Source organism: Silene latifolia, chromosome X, assembly GCF_048544455.1.
Source record: "Silene latifolia isolate original U9 population chromosome X, ASM4854445v1, whole genome shotgun sequence".
Classification (NCBI taxonomy): Eukaryota; Viridiplantae; Streptophyta; class Magnoliopsida; order Caryophyllales; family Caryophyllaceae; genus Silene; species Silene latifolia.
Window position 1 is genome coordinate 105,562,157 of NC_133537.1, and position 14,510 is coordinate 105,576,666.

General features: G+C 35.1%; 1 pseudogene; it reads right to left on the bottom strand.

The window, feature by feature from the left end:
• Positions 1–13,398, bottom strand: part of LOC141623506 (lysine histidine transporter-like 6) — a 33,625-nt pseudogene extending 20,227 nt beyond the window's left edge.
• Positions 13,399–14,510: the final 1,112 nt, after the last annotated feature.

Below are 14,510 nucleotides of genomic sequence, written 5' to 3' on the forward strand. Positions count from 1 at the left end.
AAACCCTCAACTCACATACACACCACCCCCAATGAGAAATCCTACTCAAAGACCATACTACAATCAACCCAATGACCAAGCTTTCGATGTTCAAAAAGCGGTCCTCCAAATGCAAAAGAGCCAACAAGATTTCTTTGCTCAAATGCAAAGGGATAGCCAAGCCAAAGACACTACCATCAACAATATCCTTGCTCACACCAAAATGTTGGAGACTCAATTGTCTCAATTGGCCTCTTCTAGCTCCCAAAGACAAAAGGGACAATTAACTCCTCAAGGTAATCCTCCCATAAGACATGAGACCATCAATGCTATCCACTTGAGGAGAGGTACTAGATATGAGGAACCAAAGATGCCAATTGAAGAAGAGATTGTTGAGAAGAATGACAAGCAAAGTGATGTGATTGAACCACTAAGGAGAAATCCTAAGGTGGTAGAGACAACTACCAATGACTCATCAAAGAAGAGAAATAAAGAGAAGGCCAAAGAAATTGAGAAAGAGCCTATTGTGATTAGACTTCCATTCCCAAGTCGCCAAGTCAAGCCCAAGTTTGATGAGCAACTTGGAAAGTTCATGGAGATTGTGAAGAACATAGAGGTTTCTATACCATTCACGGAGCTAATCAACCATGTTCCAGCCTATGTAAAATACATGAAAGATATCCTTACCAAGAAGAAATCTATAAGGAAGTTGGAAACCATTGCCTTTACAAAGGTGAGTAGTGCAATACTTCAAGGGAATTCCCCTCGAAAGCTCAAGGATCCGGGAAGCTTCTCCATTCAAGGTACCATTGGTGATACCACAATCAACAAGGCACTATGTGATCTAGGTGCAAGTGTGAGTGTCATGCCATATTCGGTATGTGAAAGACTAGGAGTGGGAGAGCTCAAGTGCACCAACATGACCTTACAAATGGCGGATCGATCAACAAAGAAACCACTAGGGGTATGGGAAGATGTACCCGTGAGAGTTGGAAAGTTCTTCATACCGGTGTACTTTGTCATTGTTGATATGGAGGAGGATTCCAACATTCCAATCATTCGAGGAAGACCATTCCTACACACCGCCGGAGCGATGATCAATGTAAAACATGGAGAGCTTACCCTTGAAGTAGGTGATGAAACAATCACCTTCAATCTTGATAAGACTATGAAAGCTCATAACTTGTTTGAGCTATGCTTTATGGTTGATCACTATACTCGGGAGAGTGACAAGAAGAAGATGGAATCTCCATTCAAACAACAAGGAAAAGATGTAAATCTCAAAGAGAAGGGCAAAGATACACCGCCCAATTGGAAGAAAGATATTGATGATGTTGAAATGGCTCTATTCGGAGAGCGTGGAATTTTTCACAACAAGAATGAGAGCTTGCAAAGCTCACCCATGACAAGTATAGATGGAGGCCTCATTGGCCATGATAACAGAGAAGGAGAGTTGTTCTTGTCAACTCATGATCCACCCAAAATAGGGGAGAAAACAAATCAAGTTTATAGTCTATGGGACAATGAATTTGAGGGATTGGTTAATCCCTACATTGAGAATGCTATGACTCTAGACCAAGGCTTGATGGATCCTTGTCAACACTATAACTTGGATTACAACAATAAAGACAACAATGTGCAAGAGTCTATGCAACCTTGGCTTTGCCCCATTGACGCCTCTCAAAAGAAGGAGAGTTTGGTGGAGTCCTCCATAAACCACCATTTGTAAATATTCTAACCTCTTAACTTGCATTTCATTTAACTTGTACATTACTCAATTTTTGCATTGCATTTTACATGCTTTGTTTGACTGATTTGTGTAACATGAGAGCAAGTGAAGGAGGGATTTTAATGTGCTTCAAATGTGTAGTGTTTGATAATCAAGTGTGGGGAAGCACATGCCTAGGCTAATCAAGCCTTTGTAATGCTACTCAAGAAGAAATGATGAAGAAAAGAAGAAGAATTGATGCGGGGCAAAGATCCCCACGAGCAGACCTAAGCTCGCGGGGACTGGGAAAGGGGTACAATGTGAAATTGTGCTCTGGAAAGAAATCTGCCCGACCCGACACTAGCTCGAGCAACCCATTGCTTAGGTCACTCAACCTCAGCTCAAGTCATGGGTCTTGAAGGAGCTCTCAATTGTTAACTTTTGCACTGGACGACAATCTGCCCGTCCCAAACATAAGTCGAGCAAGCCAAGCAAAAATCCGCCCGACTTGCCTTCAAGACGCCATCTCCAGAGCCAAGCAGATTATAGATTTTTCACTGGATAAAAATCCACCCGACTCCTCCCCAATCCGCCCGTCCCTACCTGCTACATCAACATAACGCGGGACTCACCCCCCCTTCTTCATTTCGTTCATTTCATTTAAACACAAACACAAATAATTTCCCTCACTTCAACCTTCAAACCCTCATCCAAAAACACCATTTTCTCATCCAAATTCACCACAATCAAATCCAAAATTGCTCAAATAAAAAACAAATCACTCCTTTATCAACAATAAGACCATTCCAACAACAATTTCTTCACAAAATCAATCAATTTCTCTAGGGTTGGGTGAAAATCCGAAAATCCCCAAATTGATTGGGCATTCAATTGAAACTTGAAGAAGAAAGGAGCATTCAAGAATATACTTATTTTGCTGTTACCAATTTGAAAGGAGAAAAGCTATGGCAAGGACCAAAGGAGGCAACAAGACAACAAGGACACCAATTTTATCTAAGAGACAACAAGCTCTTGCATCAAGGGCATTGGTCATGGTTCAACAAAGGGAGAAAGCCCCATCATCCGTCAATGCTATCGAGGAAGCTACTACTTCTATCCCGGAGGTGGAACAATTGAAAAATTATCCGGAGGTAACTTTCATATTCGATAAGCATAGGCTTGCATTCGAATCCCTAGCCAAGAAAAAAATTCCAGCTACTAAATTTGTATGTCAAGATGCTTTGGGTAAATTGGGTGTTCTTGAGCAAACAAAGGCATTCTTCGAGTCTATGGGGTTATCAATCCTATTTGAAATGAATGAGCTAACATACCTCTCTTTGACATTGGAATTCATTAGTTCCTTGAGGGAGTATAAAATTGAGACTCGAGATTGTGTTGAATTCTGTCTCGAAAACAAGACTAGAACAATGTATAAAAGTGATTTTGGTAAAGTGTTTGGGCTTAAGAACCATGACCGATTCCACAAGAAACCTTTGGAGTTTGATGCCAAACCACTTTGGCGAGCCATCTCCGGTCGTGAGTTCACTACTTTCAAGGAGTGTCACGCCTTTTACATTAATCATCCGGGTATAAGGTATTAGCACAAGTTCGTGGCTAACACTTTGATTGCTAGAAAGTAAGCCAATCACTTGACGGAATTACTTTGTTTACCTTGAGTCCTTTTTGAATGTTGGTGGGAAGCCCAAAAGTGAGTACAATATTCTTCAACTATTGATCAAGAGATGGTTGGATATTGAGAATGGTAAAGATGGCATGGCTTTCATTGTTAATGGAGGCTTGGTGACAAGATTGGCTAAGCACTTTAACCCGGAGTTCAACAAAGACAACACTTACAAAGCGGTTAAAGGAAACCACCTTCTTGATATGAGAAATTTGATCCACAAATTTCAATGGGTCAAACATGATAACTTAGACCATACCTATGAGTGGCTCATCAAGGATGCCAAGTCCATTGTCTTACCAAGCAAGATTTGTCGCATCTCCACCCACCGAACCAACTACCTCATACCCGATTCTGAAAGAGTCGAGACCATCATCAAGCAACAACAAAATCCAAATGAAGAGCCCTTCTCCTCCATTGTTATACCACCTAGAGCTGAGCAAAAAATCCGATTATCCAAACTGATCCGATTATTTGTTCTTCTCTCCTTTATTACACTTTTTTACCAACCATTTATAAATTTTACTTGGTTTACTTTTAAGGCATTCCGGATCCTTAATTCTATTTTGTTTTTCAAAATCGTTTTAATCTTTTCTCTCGATTTAAACTTTAAGTTTTTATAAAAGAAACCCGGAATTCGATTTTAAAACCTGTAAGTTTAACTTGACTTTGCATTACATTTTCGCTCTCCCTTTGTTTTTCGTTTTCTCTTTTCTATTCGCATTTTGGGGTGTGCATTCACCCATGGAAGGTTTTAAAGGATGATTCATGTCAGCCGACCCCAAATCATTTTGGGATTAAGGCTCTGTTGTTGTTGTTGTTGTTGTTGTTGTTGTTGTTGTTGTTGTTGTTGTTGTTGTTGTTGTTGTTGTTGTATCCAAACTGATCCAATATCCGATCTGAATCCGATCCGAATTTTTGGATATCCGATCCGAAAATTAAGTTTGGTTTAAATATCTGATCCGAAATCTTTGGTTTGGTTTGGATATGGATATGGATATTAGAATTAAAACAGTTGGATATCCGATCCGATCAGAAACTATAGTTTTCTAGTATAACTTCGAGAAAATAAAATTTTATTTGATAAAACAAGTTAATTAATGTTTAAAATATTAGAGAAATATCTAAGTGGAACTTAAATTTTATGTCGAGAACATTGGAGTAAGAATATTAAAGAAAATCATCATGTAAGACTATGAATATAATCGTATTTCAAACTTAATTTTAAAGTAAATTCAAAAGTATGGATATCCGATGGATATCCGTATCCGATCCGATTATTTTGGATACCCGAACACTGGATATCCGAAACATTTGGTTTGGATATTGGATATCTAACTTCAGGATTTCTAATATGGATATCCGATCCGAACTAGCACTTTAGATCGGATATCCGATCCGTACTCTGCCCTAATACCACCCTATCTATTTGCCTACCACGAGTTCAAATCGAGTAATGCTACGGCGCGCAATGACTACTTGACACAATTAATGCAACATATGCATAAGAAAGCATACAATAATCGGGTGAATGCCTACTACGCCCAATATCCACCCCTTTTCCATCTTGCTAGGCAAGGACTCCTTGATCCTTCGAGTTCTTTGCCATATTGGGTGAATAGGGAAGTGTTCTTTCCTAATGCTTCTCAAGATGAAGAAAGAGATGATCGGGAAGCAATGAGAGGAGAGGAAGTTGATGATGAAAGCGGGGAAGGTAGTTGGTCTTGCCAAGATGATGAAGAAGAGCAAAATTCAAGTGAAGAAGATGATGGTGAAACCTCCAGTTCTATGGAGGTAGATGATGATGAGTCACAATGAGTGACAATTGATGGTTGACAAAGATTGAAGGAGGGCATCATAATGCGGGGTTGATCACTTATGCTAGTATTGACCTATTCCATTGTGAGTCTTCTACCCCTCTTTTTGCTTTGTTTTTGTCTCATGTTTCTATATCTTGTATAACATTTAACTTGCATCACTTTGAGAGTCATTTCAGGCTCTTTGGTAGCTTTGAGTTTTTGAGTCCTAGCACCATTCAAAGGACTCACACCTCGGCAACATTAAGGTGTCTATCTTTTTGCTCCCACTACAAAGAATCCAAAATGACAAAATTCATTCATGCATCGCATTCCATGCACTTGTGAATGAACTTCCTTCTTTTTGCACTAGAAATAGTGTTTTGTCCGGTTTGGGGAAGTTCATACATAGGGAATGCGAGTTAATCTAATTAGCTCTCCGAACAATATAAAGCATGCATCATATAGTATAGTTTAGTTTGCATCACTTGTATATTTTTATCACATGTAAATATTTCACATTTAGTTTGCATTCAGTGTAGAATCAGGCATCATTCATTTCATTGCATTTGCACAATTCCCTATTGTTTTGTCCATTGGGGACAGTGTCCATTCTAAGTGTAGGGATGGGGAATTATAACACTTTCTAACTCAAAAATTCATAAATGATAAAAATTTCAAAAAAATCCAAAAACATGTTCTTCCCTTTTGTAGTGTAGGAATGTATATATTGTATATATTTGTTTGTTTGTGTTCACTCCTATAACTTGGGACCAACTACGCCACATTCGAGGCATGAGAAATATGAAGACCGCATGGTAAGACCTTTCCAAATCTCCTTTTTCCTCTTGTATGTTAATGACAATGTGGCTTCTTTTTGTTTGATGCGGTACAAACCAATGTGATTTTAGGAGCTGCATTTAGATTATATGGCATACTAGTGATAGTAGCATTTGCATTAGGTTGTATATATGCTAGTTGCATCACGGCATGTAGTTGGATATTAGGAAATATTTTGTGAAAATGTCTAGTTGGGAAGCTTGGCAAGTGTATATAAGCCCTTGTAGATAATTTTTCTCCTTGAGACTTTATTTGCTAGAATACCGTCAAGACACCCTAGGATGTGTCATACTAGTATCTTTTGACCCATGGACTAAGGCCTAGTCAAGGGTACCTTGTGGTGTGACGGCTCCTTGGCTACCGTTTATTCCAAGGTGACCCTTGATGCCATGCAACCGTTCTTTCATTACTATCATCATGTTTTGCCAACAAAAAGGGAATAGGCACAATAATCTCCAATTTGAGTTCAAGTACCAAAATGAAAGTCAAAAGTTTGCAAAAATTGCATCTATGAAAAGAGGAGCAAAAATAGACTTCTATGCTTCAATAAAAGAACCCTTGCTAAAAAATGGGGTTACTTTGAAAATGTTCAAAAAAATGCAAAGAATTGCCAAGTAACAAATTGCCAAACATCAAAAATGGAAAAGAAAAGTTCTCAAAAGACAAATGCCACAAGAGATTGGGGGGGAAAACAAATCAAAAGCAAACTACCATTGTGAAACTCAAAGCATATCGATCCCTTTTATCCATTGATGATCCTTTCTTTGTTGCATGGTGGAGAGGGGACGACCCTTCTTCTTGTCTAGGCAAGAGGGGGAATTCCGCGATCCTGCAGTATTTCTAACACCATAAGGAGCTTACTCTTGACGAAAGCATTTAGCGATTGAGGATAAAAGTACCACGTATCCTTTTAGACTTAGTAGCTTGGAGAAATTATATCTATAATGGAATGTGTACCCTTAGATTGCTTCCCCTTCAGACGATTTCCGCCACTTAGATGAGGAAAGTGGCTATTCTTTTGTAGATGCATCCATAACTTGTTTTGTGTGTTTAATGCTTCGATGTATCGCCATTTTAGCAAGCCCCACCTTGCCTTGCAAGAAGGCATCTTACCTCATAGGAGTCTTGGTGTGAGTTTAAGGGGTGGAGTGAGACCTGCTAATTGTCTCACATCGGCTTAGTCACCTCTTTACTCGGGACGAAAAAAGGTTCGGTTTGGGGATATTTGATGTGACTCATATTTGTGCACATTTAGTCCCCAAACTAGCCTCGTTCCTATGCTTTCTAGTGCTTATTAGGGTCGTTTCTTATCTTTACTTCCCTACTTTGCATATTCTTTGAGGTTTTGTGTCCTTGGTAGGAGAGGATTGCTAACCTTGCCTTTATGGAGCAAAGTGGAGCTAAATGGAGTGCATCTAATGACCAAGCATCAAATAGGAGACCATTACTAAAGGCCTAAGTGAATAAATCAAGTAGAATGGGCAATGATGAAGACCCCCAAGACCCCTCAACGATCCCCGCGGATCCTTAGGCAGCAAAAAGAAGAAGAAGAAGAGCTGATCAAAGATCCGGGCATCCCGAGTTCAGGTCGGGCGTCTCAAGCCTCAATCCGGGCGTCTCACCATCAGGTCGAGCGGATACCTGGGCAGCACGAGCATACATCAAGGACAAGTCCGACAACTCCTTATGGGACTTTCAAGGCACTAATCTTCTTCTTAGGGACTTAATCCTCATTTAAGCCCTTAGTTACCCTAATACTTATACTTAGTATAAATACCCCATTGTCTTAGGAGATTAACAACCAAGTTTTACCAAGTTATAATTTAGCATTAATCAAGTTTATACATTATTAATCTAGTTTAATCAAGTTATATTTACTCAATTCAATATTAATCAAATCTTAATTCCTCTTTAATCATTCAAGTGTTCTTAGAATTAGTTGGGTAATTTGAAGACTATTTGGGGTTTATTGAAGACTTGACAACTCTTCATAATTCATCAAGTGTTCTTCTATTATTCTTTGCTTATTATTTGGATCATCCTTAAAGTTGGTATAATCCCTTTTACCCATGCTCAATTAATTATTGCATTACTCATTCATCATGTTTAACGTTGTTAATATGATTGACACTCTTATTAGCATGTTTACCATAGTCATGAGTGAGTAGTCTTCTAGCTAGGGTTAATGGGGGATTAGGGGTACTAAAACATGGGGGTAGATCTATACTTAATCTAATATGTTTTCATAAGATTGCTTGCTTGTTGTAGTTTCAACTTATGCACATGTTATGCTTGATAAATTGCTTGATTGAAAACCTTGCATACATACATCTCTTATCTATTCAACAAGACTTATAAGATATAAACTAACTCGAGTCTTGTTAGACCATGCATAAATTGAATAGGAAGAAACTAAGTCGACTTGTAGGTGTTGTACAGTCTTGACCGACTCGGCTCCGGGACCCAAATCTTTCTAGGAATTGTAAGACATAAACTAACTCGATTCCACTACAACAATAATTTGCTTGCAACTATGTAAACATATTTGTATGATCACCACCATGAATCCCCTATAAACCCATGACACCCTAGTGCCTTAATCAATTGTTTACAAACCCCTACTTTACTTGCTTGTTTTACTTTCATTTCCTTATATTTCATTGTTAAGTAGTTTAATTTGATACCCAATTCTCAACCCAAATTGTGACACCCTAAGACATAGCTCTCTACAACCGATAACTTAATTCAATACTCGTCCTTTGGGATACGAACTTTACTTGCCGCTCTATTAAGAGTAGTTAGTTAAGATTATAAATATTGTTTTGGTCGTTTAGGTTAGACGACAAAGTTAGAACCGAATCAATAAAATATTTTTTCTCAAAATATTATGAAGTCAATTTTTTAGTGCCTATGTATATAAGCTCAGAAAAATTGAGATGTCTTACAAAATTGTGATTATTAGATTAAATCATTGTCTTAAAAATGAATGTGTGATAGCTAAATTTAAAAAGTCGTCAACTAAATGTGGCTACTTTTGGAGAGAAAAAAACAACCATAATTTGTATACATCAGTTGAACCATTATACTCGCATTTGTCCTTAAAATTATTTCAGAATCCCATCTTATTGTTTCAGACGAAAATAGGATTCTTAGGCATCGTTTGGTTGCCCATTGGAATACAACTCTATAGGAAAATAGAATTCATGGGAATTAAGTTCCCGCATGAAATTCCTAGGATTTTAAGAAATCCGTTTGGTTACCTATATAGGAATTCAACTCCATGGGAGTTTGCAATTACCTAAGGGGGCTTAGGTAATCCAATTCCTCCATTATGAAGGAGTTGGAAACTCCTTAGAATATTGAATTCCAACACTTTGCCAAAAAATTGGTAACCAAACAAATCTTTATTTTGAAATTCATGGGATTTTCCAACTCTCATGATTTACAAGGGGCAACCAAACGAGCTCTTATTGTTTCAAACGAAAATAGACCGTTTGTAACAAGAATGTATGTGTTCCTTTAACTTTAGCATAAAAGCTACAAAATGAGAGCTTCAGAGGATTTTTTCATGATCTTTTTAGCTAAGAAAGGTAGGGTAACTAATACTCCCTCTGTTCCGATTATTTGTTTGTTTTTGGTTTTGGCACAAAGACTAAGGAAAAAGGAGAGACCAATTATTAGACAATAAGTGGACCAAATTAAGTGTGGAGGCTCCAATTGTCCATCAAAGGCATTCCTAAATTAGCAAGACAAGTAATTGATTGAGACACCCCCAACATGAAATAAGCAACCAAATAACCGAGATCGAGGAAATAATATAATTAGGCTATCACCTCTAAATCCATCAACCATATTTCACCTCTAGATCCCAGGTTTTATATATTCTCTGGAAAATATAGCAATCTTCCTTTTTCTATTATTTGGACATATTACACAATAGAACTAACTTCGTCATAGAAGTACTTGATTATGTGGATATAGGCACCATTTTTTAATTCAACTTATGTCTCAACCATGCTGGAGTTATCACAAACTGTGATTTGCGTCAAATTATTATTTAAGGCGGGTGTATTCAGTTTAACTTTAAGATAGGTCAAGAGTATGGTTAAAACAAAAGAAGAATATATAAGGAAAAGTAAAAAGTTTGTTCTATATATCCAAGTGTTATTATACTTAACATTTTTTAGTGCCAAGATAAATACCTTTTTCTTAAGGGAGACTAACCTGTCATTTGCACTTACCTATATACTAATATTTTGGTGAACTAATAAGTATGTTTTGGTAGGTCAAAGCCTTTTAAAAGAAGTAGAGGCCCTTATAAATGGGATTCACTAAGGAGGAAATTAGGAATTATGTATCCATATTAGTATGGAAAAGATAATAAAAGATAAGTAACCATTATCTTAAACTTATTTTACAATTGTATAATGTTGTTAATGATGAAGTTAGTTGTGTTCACGTACATAATATCTTTCGACATTGCGTATTTGGCATTTTACAACGATATATGCTCTACACATAAATTTATATATTCAAACAATACAAGGTTAAAATATAAATTTTTTAAACTTAATTATATATTGTACCAAATATATATATATATATATATATATATATATATATATATATATATATATATATGTCCGTGCAACTTTAAGCGGGTTTCTAAGCTAGTTTGAAACATATTTGAAAATAATTACATAAATTTGTTGAGAGATGTATGACTCTAGCTTGCTACATTCTACATATGATATCAATAAAATTAGCGTTATTGCTATGGTAGTTCCAAGATCTTAGCCACAACCCAGATTCGGTCAGAGGGCATAAACCCTTGCTACATCTAAGTGGAGATATTTCAGATTCATATGTTAAAATTCACCTAGAGGATATCCTTGAGTGATTAATAGCATCAATTGAATCATCAGATAATTAAGAAGTTTAAAACCATAAAAAGAACTAAAATAATGGCTGGTATATTTATATAAAGTAAAATGTTGATGAGTTTTGTTTTGGACCATATATGCCAAAGGCCTCAAATTTACATTACATACTAATAAAGTACTCGTACATAAGAAAGAAAAAAAAAAGCATGAGATAATTTTGTCTTGCTAACATAAAGCTTTAGAAAGCTGAATTTTCAATAATTTTCGAGAAGGCTGATACAAATTGATGTGTCAAATGTTCTTCCAAAAGTTTCATATAACCCATCATGACAGGGGCTCAACAAAATCTTCTGGGAAACAGACTTCCCGATACTCTTGCCAAATTTCTTAAAAACTATGTGTAATAGGCTAATAGCCTAACGCTTCTAAATCGTGACAAACATAAATCCAAACGTTTTCCAAAGATGCACTTTTATCTGGAAAAATAAAAAAAAGAACAAAATCGACATTATGCCAATAAAATTCATTCAAAAACCATGCGACAAATAAGCAACCAAAATAATAATAAGATAATATCTCAAAGTTTATTTCTTCTATTTAATGAGACTTAATGACGCTACACTTTCTATAATAAAACAAAATCACAAATCAGTTTTTGTAGATGAAAACTAATTTTTACGGTTTTTGTATGGCAAGGTGAGGTGGGGACTAGAAGAAGATAGAGATTTTGTAAGGTAATTGGGTATGGTAGGATACATAGATTGTGTTACTCCGACTCTTTAATTTTTGGATTATACCCGTATTTGAGATGACATTTTTGAGCCTCATTATTACAATTCACTTTAAATAAAAAATTTTAATCCGTACATATTTCTAGTTAATTATATGCTTTAAAAACATGTCCACTTTGAAACCATGTCCCCGTACAGTATTTTATCATTTTGTGACAGAATGCTCATGCCTCAAATTTTTGAGTCAAAGTGTCCGATGCTTAGATATGTACATGTGTTCAATACCCGTACCTATGTCTATGTAAGATAGTGTATGCGGTATGCATAAACGATGATCAAGATTCATAATAATCAATTGGTGTATATGTTGCTCCTAGTTACTCTATATACACCAGTTCTAATGTTCTTAGATGTGAATTGTTGTGAAATGGGAACAAAATAATCTACCACTCCTCTAATATTCTAGAAAACACTAGCTTACAAGCTACAGGAAAAGATGTACTCTATCAAATTCATGAAAAATAGTTTGCATCAACATTAATTAACGACTTTTGTAGCGGTATCAAGGACATTGCTAACACAACAACCACGTTTCGGTACTATAATGGACAACTTTAAGTTTTGGTGGATTATTTGCCAAAAAAAATCAAATGATTAGACAGATGTAACTAAATTAAATTTTGGGTTAGCTGGGCTAACTGTTGGTAATATTATCAAATACTACCATTTTACTATTATTCCAAATCCTAACTCATCAAACGATTTAGCCCCTTACCATTTTTCTTCAAAACCCCAATACACAGAAGGGTAAATCATTTTATCTAATAAAGATTAATTGATTGTACACAACCAAATACCGATCTATTTGAACAAATTTCACTGAACAGACAGTTAAACTAACTCAGAAATAATACATTCAGTGGACCAACTATTGAAAAAGAGCAAGAAGTATTATTATTAAAGCCTAAATAGAAAGATAAGATAACGTAATTTTATACAGTATCTAATCAACTACTCCGTAAATGATAAGACACCATCAACAATTGATATACGCAAGATATTAGTAGCATAACTGGCATAATTTCGGTAATAATAACATCAATAAGCAGAGAAGAAAAACGTACCATAGATGTTCCCCATATATTTGAAGGGCCGACTAATCAATCTCCGATCCGTAGTAGTGGACAAAATTCTCTTACCCTTCGAAAGGGTTCGAATATCAAATTAGACGCACGAATAAGTTATTGACGGATGAATACTAATAGAATTGATAGTGAAATAAAAATTGCTAAAACAAAGTATATAATCCGGTCAAAATTTCTAAACCAAATAAGGAAACTTGACGGAGTATACATGGCAAATGAAACATACCGGTGCAAATGATGCGATGAACTTGAACTCCATTTGTGCACAGTTCTGTAGATAATAGCGGGAACAAAGCATAAATAAAAAAAAAATATCACAACAATAACAAAGATAAAAATAAATCAATTATTTACCCAATCGAAATCCAATTAATCATAAAAGCAAGTCAAAATGAAACAATACAAAGGTAAGGGATTAGTGATCTAATGAACTTGAAACTCGATCTTCATACGGAGTATCTTGGAGGTGCTAGTAACATAATCGTTTTTCATATGCATATCTTTCCAGTACTACCATTTTCCAGTGACTGATGGAAATCTAGAGAAAATGCCAAAGGAGTATATTAATGGGAGAATAGATGCAGAGAGAGGAAATTTCTGAGCATAGTAGAAATTAGAATGAATGATAAGAGAGTAGTGGGTGGCGGCTGAAAATAATTTAGTTTAATAATTAATTTTAGGGTTAGACGTATTGATGAGACGTTGAGCAGGAAAACTTTTCTTGAGGTGATGACACGTGTAAAGAATAATATATAGTGGTTATTCTTTTATAGTTTAGATATAGATAGATAGATAGATAAAGCCCAACAACCCAAAACCTAAACCAATGAGTAAACTCCTATACTCACTCATCCAAGTATTTACAACCACTAAAGTATTAAACCAATCCTCCGTAAATAAACCTAAACCTTAAAATTCAATCACCTTCATCCTCAAACCCACCCCTTTAATTGCCCCATAACTCACCTCCTCTTCTCTCATTATTAAATGCACCCCTAACCACTCTTTCTCTCATACATACCCTTATCAGCTTCATTATTAAAATCATAAATAAATTACCGTCATCTCCACTACATCATTTTGCAACTGGCGACGGAATTTGTATGAAATTGATATTGGTTAGCGAAAAAAGACTAGATCCATATTTGCATGTTTCTAATAAAGATTTTTTTGTCAGTAATATTAATTTTCGATTTTTTTCTTTTGTAAAGTTTCATTGCGAGTCAATAGAGTATTAGCATAATTTCTAATTTTCAAATTATTGATCTATAACATTTCCGTGTTAAGGATTGTTTTTTAATGATTATACTTAATTAATTTTTCGTTAAAATTGAATTTGCCATTTGCAGAGTAGTTTTCCTAGATTTATTTAAGGTGTATCAATACGGCTTGTTTTGTGGTATTTTACTGTTTTTGCGTACTAATGTTTCATATATTATTATTATTATTATTATTATTATTATTATTATTATTATTATTATTATTATTATTATTATTATTATTATTATTATTATTATTATTATTATTATTATTATTATTATTATTATTATTATTATTATTATTATTATTATTTTTATTATTATTATTATTATTATTATTATTATTATTATTATTATTATTATTATTATTTTTATTATTATTATTATTATTATTATTATTATTATTATTATTATTATTATTATTATTATTATTATTATTATTATTATTATTATTATTATTATTATTATTATTATTATTATTATTATTA